The sequence below is a fragment of the Rhea americana genome, unplaced genomic scaffold, assembly GCF_003343005.1.
Source record: "Rhea americana isolate MKP2758 unplaced genomic scaffold, rheAme1 scaffold_282, whole genome shotgun sequence".
Classification (NCBI taxonomy): Eukaryota; Metazoa; Chordata; class Aves; order Rheiformes; family Rheidae; genus Rhea; species Rhea americana.
The window spans coordinates 45,574-58,524 of record NW_028186404.1 but is presented as its reverse complement, the minus strand read 5'-3'; the positions used below and the strand labels follow the sequence as shown (position 1 = coordinate 58,524).

The following is a 12,951-nucleotide window of genomic DNA, read 5'->3' as shown; positions in this document are numbered from 1 at the left end:
TGTTCTGGAAATTTCATTATCGTGGCAGTGAAGCTCCAGTTCAGCCTCATAAGCTTTGCCAAGAGTCTGACAGCATAGATAAGTCTCAAATCTCTAATAGCAATCAGTTTACTTGATATATTCTAAAATATGTCTTGTGGGACTTCAGGGTGTAGATATTGATTTCAGTTTCAGAAAGGCAGAATAAAAGGGATTACTGTACATTAAAATCTGCCCCCCCTAAAAAAAAGATATATTTTCTAAGATAAAACTTCCTGCTTTTGTTTGTTGAGAGGACAAAGCTAAAGGGAACGGGGAACACTCATGGCTCCACATACCTCTCACTTAACTCCACTATTCCAGAGAGATTTCAGGTCATGTCTTGTTCCACTATTGCTTCTGGGCCAAGTGCCTATGTGACAAAGGATCACAGTGTGCACAAAYGAAGAGCAAAGAGAATTTAAGTCAACTTATTCTAACATGGCCTGAGAGTCTTGAAGAGATAGATGGTGAATCTTAAAATATACGGCACTCAAGCACAGAGAGTAAAGTAAGGGCAGAAGCTCTTGGAGGATTTTATTAGGCTGAGCCTGTAGCTTTTAGGGRGTAGAGAAGGGAGCATATGTTATTTTTGTCAATGGAATTGGAATGTAACAAAGAATCTAGAGGAATATGGATGTATTTTCAAAAAGGCAGTATTGATACATGTAGATGCTTCCYGGAAGGCAAATGGATTGGGAGAAATAGAAGGAATAGAGGAAAAGAGACGAGTATGAAGAGCAGGAGATTTTTACAGCGAGGCAGATGAATGTGGCTGTAATCTAAAGAAGGCAGGAGAATAAAGGAATATAAAGGCCTTTGAGAAAATTGTATGTGTACTRGAAGAAGAGCAATTAGTAACGTCAGGATCCCGATCATATCCTTCCTTACCATATATATTGGGATTTAGAACAATCCTCGTACCTAATTCAGCTACAAAAAGGAAATTCAAATTCAAGACTATCATACCTTGAAGTTTCCCTGGATATATTTTATGTCTGGAAATGAGATGCAGGTGGAGTCTGATGACACTATAAATTTGTCCAAGATTTCTGGACTGAGTGTAGCCAGTCCCCGTTTGGTCATATAATTATATTACTAGAACTTCTGGCTATTAGTAAATCTCMGAAATGCCCATTGCTTATGTGAAGGCTTTTGATGCAATATGATGCAGCGTCCTCACATGTCTAGRACGGGATAGCTCTACTGCATATACATTGTGCTGATGTGATCTGGATGGCACATGACAGTCGTAGCAAGTTTGTCCCTTCAAAGATACTAGATTTACAGCATATATACAGTGCTAATGTTCCATGTATAGCCCATGGACACATCTTGTGTTTATGGATAACTGGATAAATGTATTATTCCAACTGTAAAACCTAGACAACCATTAGAAATCACTTATTTTACTCACTGAATCATCAAAATGAAGTTTCATTGTCTAACGTTCTTGTTTTTTACAGGCACACAGAAATTATACAGCTTGGTGTAACTACAGTAGGATGACTTATATAGTCAAATTGAAACTATCCTCTAAAATAGTTGTTGAATCAAATTTTAAATCATTAAAAGAATTAGTGTATCTATGGAGTAGAAAGGAGAAGAATAAGGTAACTTCTAAGTCACTTTTAATATTTCCACTTTTAATACTGTCCTGTACACTTTCTTGGCTTCAAGTGGACATACAGATCTCAGTTCAGATTCATAAGTGTAATCATCTAGTGCTATCAAATTTCTTATTGGTCTCTACTTATTGCTCCGGAAAGGTATAGGTCTCCACAGTTTCCATGCCACATTTGACAGACACATCTGATTACTTAGGTAACCAGTCATTAAGTATATGAATCAGTAACCAAGGAAACTGTCACTAGTCATTAAGTATATCTACTAATAGTTTGCCTTGGGGTGAGCGGTACAGTTCTTTAGGCTGCATCAACTATATTGAGTTGAGGCTTGATCTGATTACTTACATTTAGGTATCAATTACCATTACCATTTATATATATATATATATTTTTTCCCCTACCACACACAGATATCTTGGATACTTTCAGATATTTTGAATCAAAATATACTTTTAGGCAACTCAGTATCATCCTGTAATAGAAGTATAGATATCAGCTTCATTTCTGGAAGTTTACAGATGCCTACATTTAGAAGTCTACAATCTAGAGCTGCATCTCATGCTTTATTTATATATATATTTAAAGCATATGAAGTTCTGTCATGATTTTATTCTAATTCCTGTTCTTCAATATACCTAGTAATAACTGTTTAACCATTGATAAATAACTGGATGAGAATTTTCTTGCTCTTCTTCTTTTAAAGAAACACCTGATAAAGGTTGTTCTAAATTACTCATACAAAATATTCTAAATATTCTACTATGTTTTTCTAATTCCTATCATTGTCAAATCCCTTCCAGCACAAAGAAACCCTCTCTTCTTCCTTTCCACCAAACAAAAAGCCTATTATTATTAAATAATAAATGTTGATAGAAAGAAAATAGCTGAGGTAGAATAGTTAGATTTATCCCAATATTTTTTACCTTAATCAACATTATACAAATTAGAAATGATGTGGTTCTATAAATGCTATTCAAACTATACTTTCATTTGTTTTTATGTATTGTTCTATTAATTTACTAAAGAGGATCTCTCCTCTTTAAAGATCAGAGAAGCTACGCTGAGAGAGTGAGGAACAGTCAGACAAATCACTAAGCATTTCCTCAGTAATTAACTTTTTTAAAAGAAGATTAAATGAATGGCAGAAAATACATCAGAAAAAGTAAATTAAAAAAAAAGAGTTATAATGGCTTATGTCGTGTACAAAGATTGTTTCATGTATTAGAAATCATTGAGCCATATTATGAACTCATTGCCACCTAAATCTGCACTGGCCTTGATATAACTAGATCATAACACAAGTCAYCTTCTCCTGTGACAGTATTTTATACTACTTACATTTTCTTACTGCCTAGCACAGCAASCTTTACAGTTACTACTTTATGTCTATTTTTGCATTCAAAAGGGAAAAGAAAAAGAGTAAAAGATTTTGTTATTGTAGCGGAAATCTCATTTTCTTTACATTCATACATTCAACCTTTCTGAAACGCATTGCTGTCATAGTCGCTCAAAAAATATAATGCTGAGTTATGCATATTTGCTGTAAAGATTTCTTATATATGTGGAAACTGTTAAAAGAATGAATATATTTAAATAACTAAGAAGAGTAAAAAGTATGTATCCTGTATTTTCTAGGATATTTAGAGTGAAAGCTCACATGAAATAGAAAGGTTTACCAAACAATACCAAAATACATGAAAATGTAAACATTCCTTACTTGTGTCACAAGATCAACTTTCTGATTGATGTTGCCCTTAATGAAGAAAGAAACTTTTTAAAAGCTTCAAAACAAAGTGTCTTACCTAAAAATCAGAAGATGAAGGGAATTTCTTATTTCTTAAGGTAACTAGCAGCCCCATGGTACCTGACCAGGAGAGCAAGTCAAGGGACAGTGACCAGAGTCAGCTGAGAACCTGATGATGGCCAGGTAAGTCTACAGTGATGAGACAGGTCCAAGGCACGGCAGGAAGCAAAGTCAAGGTCATTAAGGTAAAAAGTCGGGCAGAATATACCTACAACGTAGTTCAAGCAAGGACCAAGAGCGAGAGTCTGAACCAGAATGAAGCTCCTAGGCCCATGAGCAAGTAGAAGCATGTATGGCAGACCACGGTGAGGCTTCTCACAGCTCTTTCACGCAACTTAGATGTTTTCACATAAGTTAGATCCAAAGTTACACAGCTGAACCATATCATATCTACATCACTTTCAAAGTAGGTGGCCAAAGCCCGGAGGAACCTGGAAAGAAGGGGTTACAGAGGAAGCTTACAAAGATGGTTGTAGGTTGGTCAATTAGAGCCTCCTGGTTGACTCAGAGCCTTGAGGCAGGAGTGCTATAATCACAGAAACAGGAGCTAGGAAGAAGCCTTTATAAAGTCTGAATAACCTCAGAGAGACTTCAGCAAAGTTTCGTCTGCTTGGTTTTGTACTCAGGTGCTCTTTCCATTTCACTTTCTGCCAGTATTTCTGTTAGTAGTAATTTAAGCTCTTTTCTTGCTCTTCTTTTCTCTTATTGCTTTTTTTGCCTTTTTTTTTTTTAGAGCCTGTCACAGAACTTGAATACTATTTCACTAAAAAGCAAACGTTTTGTAATTTGTGAGTCTGTATTTTGCATGAGGACTCAGGCTACATGCTTGTAACTAAAGAATTATAATATTTGTACAACAGCTTCCAGGAACAAGTAATCACCCATGAAAAGAAGGTATTTTCAATTGCATCTGAAGTGCACACGTGTAGGACATCTAAGATATAATTTTAATATTTTAATAGCATATCCCCTGTCATTGGTCTGTTCTGCCCAAAGTAGATTAGTGGTGTAGGCATTGCAGGAAGCTACATTTCAAGAATTTTTCAAAATTTTTTTTTTATAATTTCAGCTTTCATGTTATAAACCTAGTATCCAATGTTAGCTACCTAACTTTCTTTCAAAGGCAAAATCCGTCTCCTCAAAATTATCTGCAGGTTTATTTAAGCATCTTCTTAATTAGAATGATGACTAGTAATTTTTTTTTCTGTTTTTAAATGCCTAATTTAGCTGTTTCCATTAAGTGACAAGACACTTAGAATTTTTAAACTAATTTCAGATAGTCAGGACTTCAGTAGTTTAGGTATAGGAATTACCAGAGCAGAGCTCTATTAATCCTAACATCATGCTTTGAGAATAAGAGTAGCGGTCTACATAATTTGTCCTCGTAGGGAAGTAATTCAATATCTTTATCATACTTTTCTTCTTTACTGTACCTTTTCTGGTTCTGCGATATCCTTTTTGAAATGGAATGACCTAGTATCAATCAAAATGTAGATATATTCAGTAGCAATGTTTTTGGTTTTGTTCTCTATTCTTTTCCTAACATTTTGCAACAGTCTCCCTGTAATATCTATTAAGTTAGTCTTATCAAGAAAAAAAAAATCTTAATGACTCCAAGACCAATTTCTTCAATGGTATTAAATTACTTGAAACTCAGCACTACTTACATATAGTAAGGGTTATTTTTCCATATGCACATTACCTAACACATCACAAAATTGCGCTGAATTTTGTCAGTTTTCTTTACATGCTGTGAGGGCTTTTGAAACTCTTTGCAGTCATTTTTGAATTTGATTATGCTGAACAAATACRAAACATCTACAGATGTTGTTCTCTTGCTGTTTCTCTCTTTTTATAAATCTTCTGTAGACGTGCTGATAACACACATACCAAYGCAGCTTCTGTGGAGAGCCTGCCAGGGGCATCTTGTGCATGGACAGGAAGATCATGTGAACAGTGTAAGTTACAAGCAGAGCCTTATAACTGTGTCTAGGCAGCTCCACTGATTTTATGAATAGCCCAGTTCCTGACTGCCCTCAGATCCAAACAAATCTACGAACTCTTCCTAGAAACTGGCTTTATTAATAGCATGACAAWAATATCCCTGAGCTTGACTGCTACAGAGATATTGCTCATGGGTTAAGGGCTCTGCTATAAATATTATTCACTCTTTTTGATCCCAGACAAGTGAAAAAAGATTCATATCTGCTGCTTCAATTCTATAAGAGTCAGAATATCTCCCAGCATACAGTTCACATCTGTTAACAAAACACACTTTGCTCTTCAAGCCCTCTGGGAAAACTATGCAAGCCACATAGTCATATATTGACACATTCACCTTTTAAATAGATCTAATTGTCTGATGCAAAGAAGTGTCTCCTCAATGATTCGTATTATATATTGATATTTGTAAACAGTTACCTACCTTGGAACTTTTTCAGAACATATTTATTTAATGCTGGATTTTAAACTGGAGAGATCAAGCCCTCATGATACTTCTGCTAATATTATGAGAGTTAGAAATGCCATGAAAAATTAGATTAGTGTGTCTTGAGAGATCCTTGATACAGAGATGAACTCTTTGTTACAAGCAATTTCCTGAAATAAAAGAGATGAGATGGTAGAAGAATTTCTCCCGGATTTGATTAGACCAACCTTCATAATTTTACTTTTCATTTCTACACAATCTCCTCCTTGAACTTTAAAATAATTTTATTATTTCAGTAGTGTACACTTAATAACTTATGTTTTATAGGATAATCAAAGGTCACTTTGAATTCATAAACTTGTTAAAAAGTCTTTTTTTTTTCCGCATGAAAATTATACTTTTTGGCACTTTAATGTTACTCGACAAATTGACAATCTGCACATTGGAAAGCTCAGCTCCTTTTATAATCTGTTAATCTTAAATGGTTGTTACTTGTCATAAAATGCAGGAGAAAAATGTCTGCACTGCTTCCGTTTGCTCAGAGAGCCCTAAGAGCTAAGCACAGTGTTAAAGATTCTTTTCTTTTCTCTCCATGTTCTGCAGTAACACTTGGAATATTGTTTTCTTCTATATCTATGCTGCAAGATATTTTTCATTCTGCTGAAGGATTTAAACAAATACAATGGTTACCTTTTGCTGAAACTGCCTGCTGTGTAAACTCCTCTGCTCCCCATCACAGTCTTCAAAAGTGCCTGACTTACATCTTTTTTTCTGCACTGCATGGCTTTTTCCAGCATCATGAGTATAAAGACTTACGTATCTCTAATAGTTGAAGGACAGATAGCAGYTGGCATTTATGGCATGTAAAACGGATTGGTTCATAGGTTTCCTACACAATCTTCCTGCACTAGTTTCTACTTTCTGAAAACAAAACAAAACAAAACAAAAAACAAATAAACAAACAATCCCCCCCAAAACCCTTTTGTTTCTTTTCACAGTATCAGATGCAGTTAGTACTCCTGACTACAAGTTCTGTTACCACGCTAACAGATTTTTTTTCTCCTGCTGCACACACACACACAAATGTACATATTTACCAAAGAATACATTTTATTTTCTTTTGACACAATTTATGATTATTTACTCAAAATTTGAAATCTCTCATAACCTTACAAAAAATTGATTCTTGGAATCACATATCAGATATGAGACCATACGCAATGATCTACAATCACCTCACACTTACGTTTTAGCATAAAAATAGTTTAAAACAGATATCAATTTGGAAAATCAGAATAATAAATAAGAATATGCACAGTAATAGTATTAACAAAAAGCGAATCTTCAAGTGTGATTGTGAGTCCAGGCATACGTTTTTTTGTGCATGCATGTGCAAAATACTGTAACACACAGCATATTTCATTAACTTAAATGACATATTCATATAAATTAAATGAAATAACTTTAAAATCTTATAATATATGGAATTTTGTGCATAAAGGTAAAAGAGGAAAAGGTTCATCATCCACATTTATTGTGACAACAACCAATCTATTTTGAGATCTGTTTCACTGTTACATTCTACTCATGCTATCTGTCAGGCTCACCTTCTGCAAATACGTCAAGAGAAGGCATTTGCTCTTCTCTTCCCATGCCAGATAGATTAAATGGTCCACTTGGGAATGAAGGAGAGAGAAGAAGGATAGATAATCATCCCCTCCGGCTTATATAGTGAGATGTAAACTGTCAAACAGRCACGTGGAGTTTCCATTCTTTACCCTAAACGGCATAATAACTCAACAGTCTTGGTATAAAATCAGACTCTTTACACCCGGCTGTTTTCTAAGTCTACTTAACCCCCTATAGTGAAATACTGTACAAGAACAAATCTAACAGCGCTATAATAACAGTACAGAGCTGGGAACAGAGTGTACCTCACAGGACACCAGTCTGATTTCAAAAGAAAAAAAAATGCCAAATCAAACCTAACAAAAGAAACATTCATACATCAAGAGTTTCCACCTTAATTTGTGTCTACTCTGTCCAGTTTCGTGACAAACTGTCACAGGCATAGGAAGCACAGGAAGCTTTTTTCCAAGGAAGAAAGGGACTTACGTTTTGAGCACAGTAACACCACTAGCCTGCCATACAGGCAAGTAGTTATTAACACGTACTGAGAATAATAGCAGCAAACATACTGCCAAAAGTAGTCCTATAAAGCAGTTTGAAAACTGTTCCAGACACCATCTAAAACACCTTTTATGTTTATCAGCAGCTGTTGTATATTAACAATGCACCTAATTTCTTCTAGAGAAAGCTAATGTCTGGGAGCAGGCAATCAGACTCACAGCTGAATTTTCAGAAATACCTGAGTGATTTCAAAGACTAATGTTTATTTTCAACTCAAACTGTTCAACTCAAATTAMTCAACTGAGTAATACCTTTGAGTAAAATCCAAAAATATATCCAGTATAACTTAGCTAGAAGATCCTGATTAAGGACACTTAGCTGGAGATTTTTTACTACTTATCTGTWTTTTCTGTACATATCTAAGTAGATGTCATTGGATAAAAATAATAACTCATCTGAGTTAAGTCAACTAAGTAATAGGCTAAAAAGTTAGATTCCCTCTAGTTTCAGCTGTCTTGCTCTTTGATGTTTCTGAAGGTGATCTCCTTTGACCCATGTTCAGTATTCACAGCTATGGAAACCGCTTSCTCTTTCTCTCTCACGATCTTTAGTCTAATAGTTCGTAGACTTAGTTTCTCAAAAGACTGCATTTTTTTTTTTCAAAGTCCTACTGATTTTAAGGCAATTTGCTTCAARGATAACATTAGATAGGAAATATGCCTGAACATAGCTCAAATGTAATTGCACTACAGTGTATCATATCACAGGATATTATACAAAGGAATACATGTAATATCAAAAAAAAAAAAAATAGCAATGATGTCACAGGTGAACTATGGAAAATAATCTTAGCTTTTATTAAGCTTATGTTTCCTATTTTCATCAAATAGGTGATGCATGTTGTCCATTGTGCTATTTATATAAACAAACTAATAGTCTGTAGAAAAGTAATAAAACATCCTGGCCTTTTGCTTTAGCCTATGAATTGATGCTCATTTAAACTTATTTAAACATACCTAATATTTTCACTGGTTCACAAAACAATGCCACTTACATAGTTATAAGACATATTCCTTAACAATTGCAGATGGGCTACTCACATGGCGATAGTTTCAAAAGAATGATTCATTCCACTAAAATGTCCTGTTGCACAACAGMTACATTTGACATGATGTGTAATCCTAAAAATATATTCCTCATCATGTGTTAAGGTCACTGGTATTTTTAAAGGCAGAGGAGCAGAAGAAAGAGTACACTTTATGATACTTGCCATAATGGACATTTGAATCGTCTTGATGGATGCAGTCTCCTGCTAAGCTATACTTTAAGAGATTGGCCAATTCACGTCACCACCTTTGGTCATATAACTGAAGCGCTAAAAACAGGGTGTAATCATGACAGTTCTTTCTATGGTCARTGGTCAGAAATAGACACTTTTTAGAGAGTGATTCAGATTTAAGGTGACCAAATCACTGCTTTGAAGTGCATACTTCCTCTCTAGCTTTTAGAGGGAGCAACTTAGTATGTGGTGCCTTAACATGGTATTTCAGTTAAACATTTATAGATAGTTGGGATGAAACTATTATTTTGAGCCATACAGACCTTTCAGAGATAAATTGTGAAATTAAGGTTCTCAAGTCTCATTTGTAATTTGTCACAATTCCTGTAATACAGCTTGTCATAGCTAATAAAACAGTATTATACCAGTATCATGTTCCATAGATATATTTTGTCCTATTACTTTGCTTTTCTTCTCTCCAGTTGCAAGCTGATACTYTTAACCTTTTTAGCTCATTCTAAAGCATGTCTTCCACTCAGCTGAAATCTAATACCTCACATTTCATATGTGTTTATGGGAAGATTTTTTTTTCATTAATTTGGGTTTGTGCAACTGAAAACAGGCAAAGCTGAATCTTCTGTAGTGTTAAATGAATTTTGACCTTCCATCAGAGTCTTAAAAAAAAAAAAAAAAAAAAAAAAAAAAAAAGGAGGACTTTGTAAATGTCTCAGGCATTCTAGGTTTCATCTAGCCAAATGTAGATATCTGCTGTGGAGATATTTACATCTGGGCATCGTCTTCAGCAGCATGTCTAAATACAAAGCTTTTTAGGGTGATAATCTTCCCACTGTTATGTAGACAGATCAGAARAAATTCACCCTAGATGTGCCTGTTTCTCTCCACTGACCATAATGGAGTCTATGATGATGATTTCAAGCATAAATATCTAAGACAAATTCCAGATTTGTAAGTCTGATTTTACATATATGTATGAAGTAACCAAACAACCAGCCCTTCTTCCTCTATTATATTTGGAAAACAGTTAAAAAGGAGGATGCTATACTGTATTTAATCAGTTAAATGTTCTCGTGCGGTATCCACTAAAACAAGGATAATTCTATAAAATAGAAAATAAGTATATTGTGTATTATTCCAGACTTGAAATATTTACAAGCAAYGCTGAAAGACTATCAACAACAACAAAAAGAAGTCACTAAGCAATGTGGATGAACAAAGGAGGTACATATAAAACTTTCATTTCTAAATTTAGAAATGAATTTAGAATTTTGTTTCTAAATTCCAATAGCACCCCTCAGGATGAAGAAGATGCTATTGATATCACAGAGCATATTCACTGCAGTCACAGAGCCTTCATGGACGCTTGTGTAGCAACATAAATAGAAATAGATAGTAATGAACTCCCTRAATTAACAAGGGAACATCTATGTAATAACTTTTCTATGCACACCAACATACTGACACTTATATTTAAATACAATGATCCATCTTGCTCTCTAAAATGACTTCCTGGTGTTAGACAAGTTATAAAGAAACAATTACTATTTTTCTCTCTTTGGAGGAGTCCAAATGCTAAGATAATCGTAATCTTTGTACTAGTATAGCCTAGAACTGTTTTGTAATCTGTAACAATAGGTATGTACTTGATATTTTGGTTCACTTGAATATCTGAAAATGGCTGAAACTGTCTATGAGTAATGCATTTTTAAGCCGTGAGTCCGTTCAATATGAAAAGTTATACATTACTACCTTGCTTTACATTTCTTTAAATTATGTTATCTATTAATAGTGTATCTTAACATTGTTTTAAGTTTCTAAAAGCAAGGCATAATAGAAGCCTGCAGACTCTTTCCTGTTTTTTTTTTTTTTTTTTTTTCCTTCTTTTTTTCCTTACCATTTGCAGTTTGTTTTGTTGACTGAATTTTCAAGAATACAACTACACTTACTTTTTTTTTTTTTTTTTTTTGTGTGTGTGTGTGTATATATATATATATATATATATACACATACTTTTTGTCATTATTAGACATGAACTGGTGAATGGTTCTGAAAAGCTCAAAATTCCGAAGGAGGAAAATAAGAAAAGGTTATTGGGGGAAAAAAAAAACAAAAAAAACTTTTTCTTTAATACCGAAAACTGCAGTGATCTAGCGGACTCTTCTGCCTCATAGAAATTTCTTTCAGCTGAGTGTTCTTAAAAGTTTTAAACTGTCTTTATTTTCAGAAGTCAAAAGGCAATAGGGCTTTACTTTCAATTACTACAGCACCATATGCCTTTTGTTCAGAATCTTAATCTTTAGAAAAATAGTCTTTCTAATATAATCTCAAAGGATAACTGCTTTTACTTTCATTAAATCYAAGACTAATTTCCTTGAAACAGATGTCTTTATACTTTGACAAGTGCTGGGACCATTTTACAWTACAAAAGAAATTGTTGTAGAATTGTTATTTACCTCTGACTCTTTTTAGACCTCTTCATCTTGATGCCTCCAAGGCAAACATCAGGGAGAAGTTGGGGGATAGTCCATTCCAGGAGCTACTTTAAGCAGTAAGGAGGAATATGTGACCAGCTGGCCTCCCCTCTCTCTGTCAGGGCCTCCAGGACTAACTGGGAGATCTAAACAGCTTTCAGGGTGGAGATGTAGCTGGTATATATGGGTAAAACACGCTAGTCCAAAAAAAAAAAAAAAAAAAATAAAAAAAAAAGTGCTAATGCATCATGGTGACGTTAGTGTCTTCCTCATTTGTCCTCAAATAATTTCAAAAACATAGACAATAATAATGAAAGACAATAAACTGATGAGTCAGAATAGATAATTTCATCAAAAAACATAGTTTAAATGACAAATATGGATGTTTATAGTGTTTATAGTTTATATTTGTCTCTTTTTCTTACTTGATTCATAATCTCTTGATTATCCACACTACACTGGTTCAAATCTAGGCTACATTCTGGAGAAAATAAAACAATTTTCTTGGCAGACAATACTAGAATACAATCTTTGTCAGAGACAAAGACATTTTTAAGTTAGATAATTTAAGCTTGATTGAAAAAAGAAAAAACTAATCTCTTCCTAGAGTGTGTAAGCTGAATGCAAACCTATAAATACATACATTCTCATATGTATATGTTCTAGTGTATATGTAGAAATTTTGAATTGAAAATGCAACTAATATACATGTTCTAGAAATGAACATGTGAGTAATTATTAATTTTTTATGGTAATTCTTGTTTTTTATAGTTTTTTGAGTTGAAGGAAAACAAAAATTTATAATRTTTGTTTATTTTTAAGCACAGCTGTGTTAGATATGTTGTGTATTTTTTTCTACAAAAGTTTTAATTTTTTTCAATAAGTTTATATAATTGCAAGATTGAAAAAAATTTGAATTTCTGCTAGTATAGTGCGGTATTCATAGAAAGTGAATTTGAATCTATATTAACAAGCAAATCTAAATTAGAAAAATTTAACTATATTTCAAAATATATTAGTTGGAGCACTATGTTTTTTCATTAAGTTCCTCTTTCCCTCTTATATCTATAAGACAAAAACAATTTCATAAAACAGAGAAAAAAATGAAAATTTAGTGTTGTACCTGCTATTGTGAAACTGCAAACTATTTGGATTACTAGCACAAGTGAAAGTTA

At 33.7% G+C, this 12,951-nt stretch overlaps 1 long non-coding RNA gene across 3 annotated transcripts in view; it reads right to left on the bottom strand.

Annotated features, from left to right (window-relative positions):
* The window catches only part of LOC146593707 (uncharacterized), a 44,308-nt gene extending 37,659 nt beyond the window's left edge, over nt 1-6,649 (bottom strand). For all 3 annotated transcript variants that reach the window (XR_014896331.1, XR_014896329.1, XR_014896330.1), the window contains exon 1: nt 6,569-6,649. This is a non-coding gene — a long non-coding RNA (uncharacterized LOC146593707). The remainder of the gene's footprint in view (nt 1-6,568) is intronic.
* Between the last annotated feature and the right edge of the window lie 6,302 nt (nt 6,650-12,951).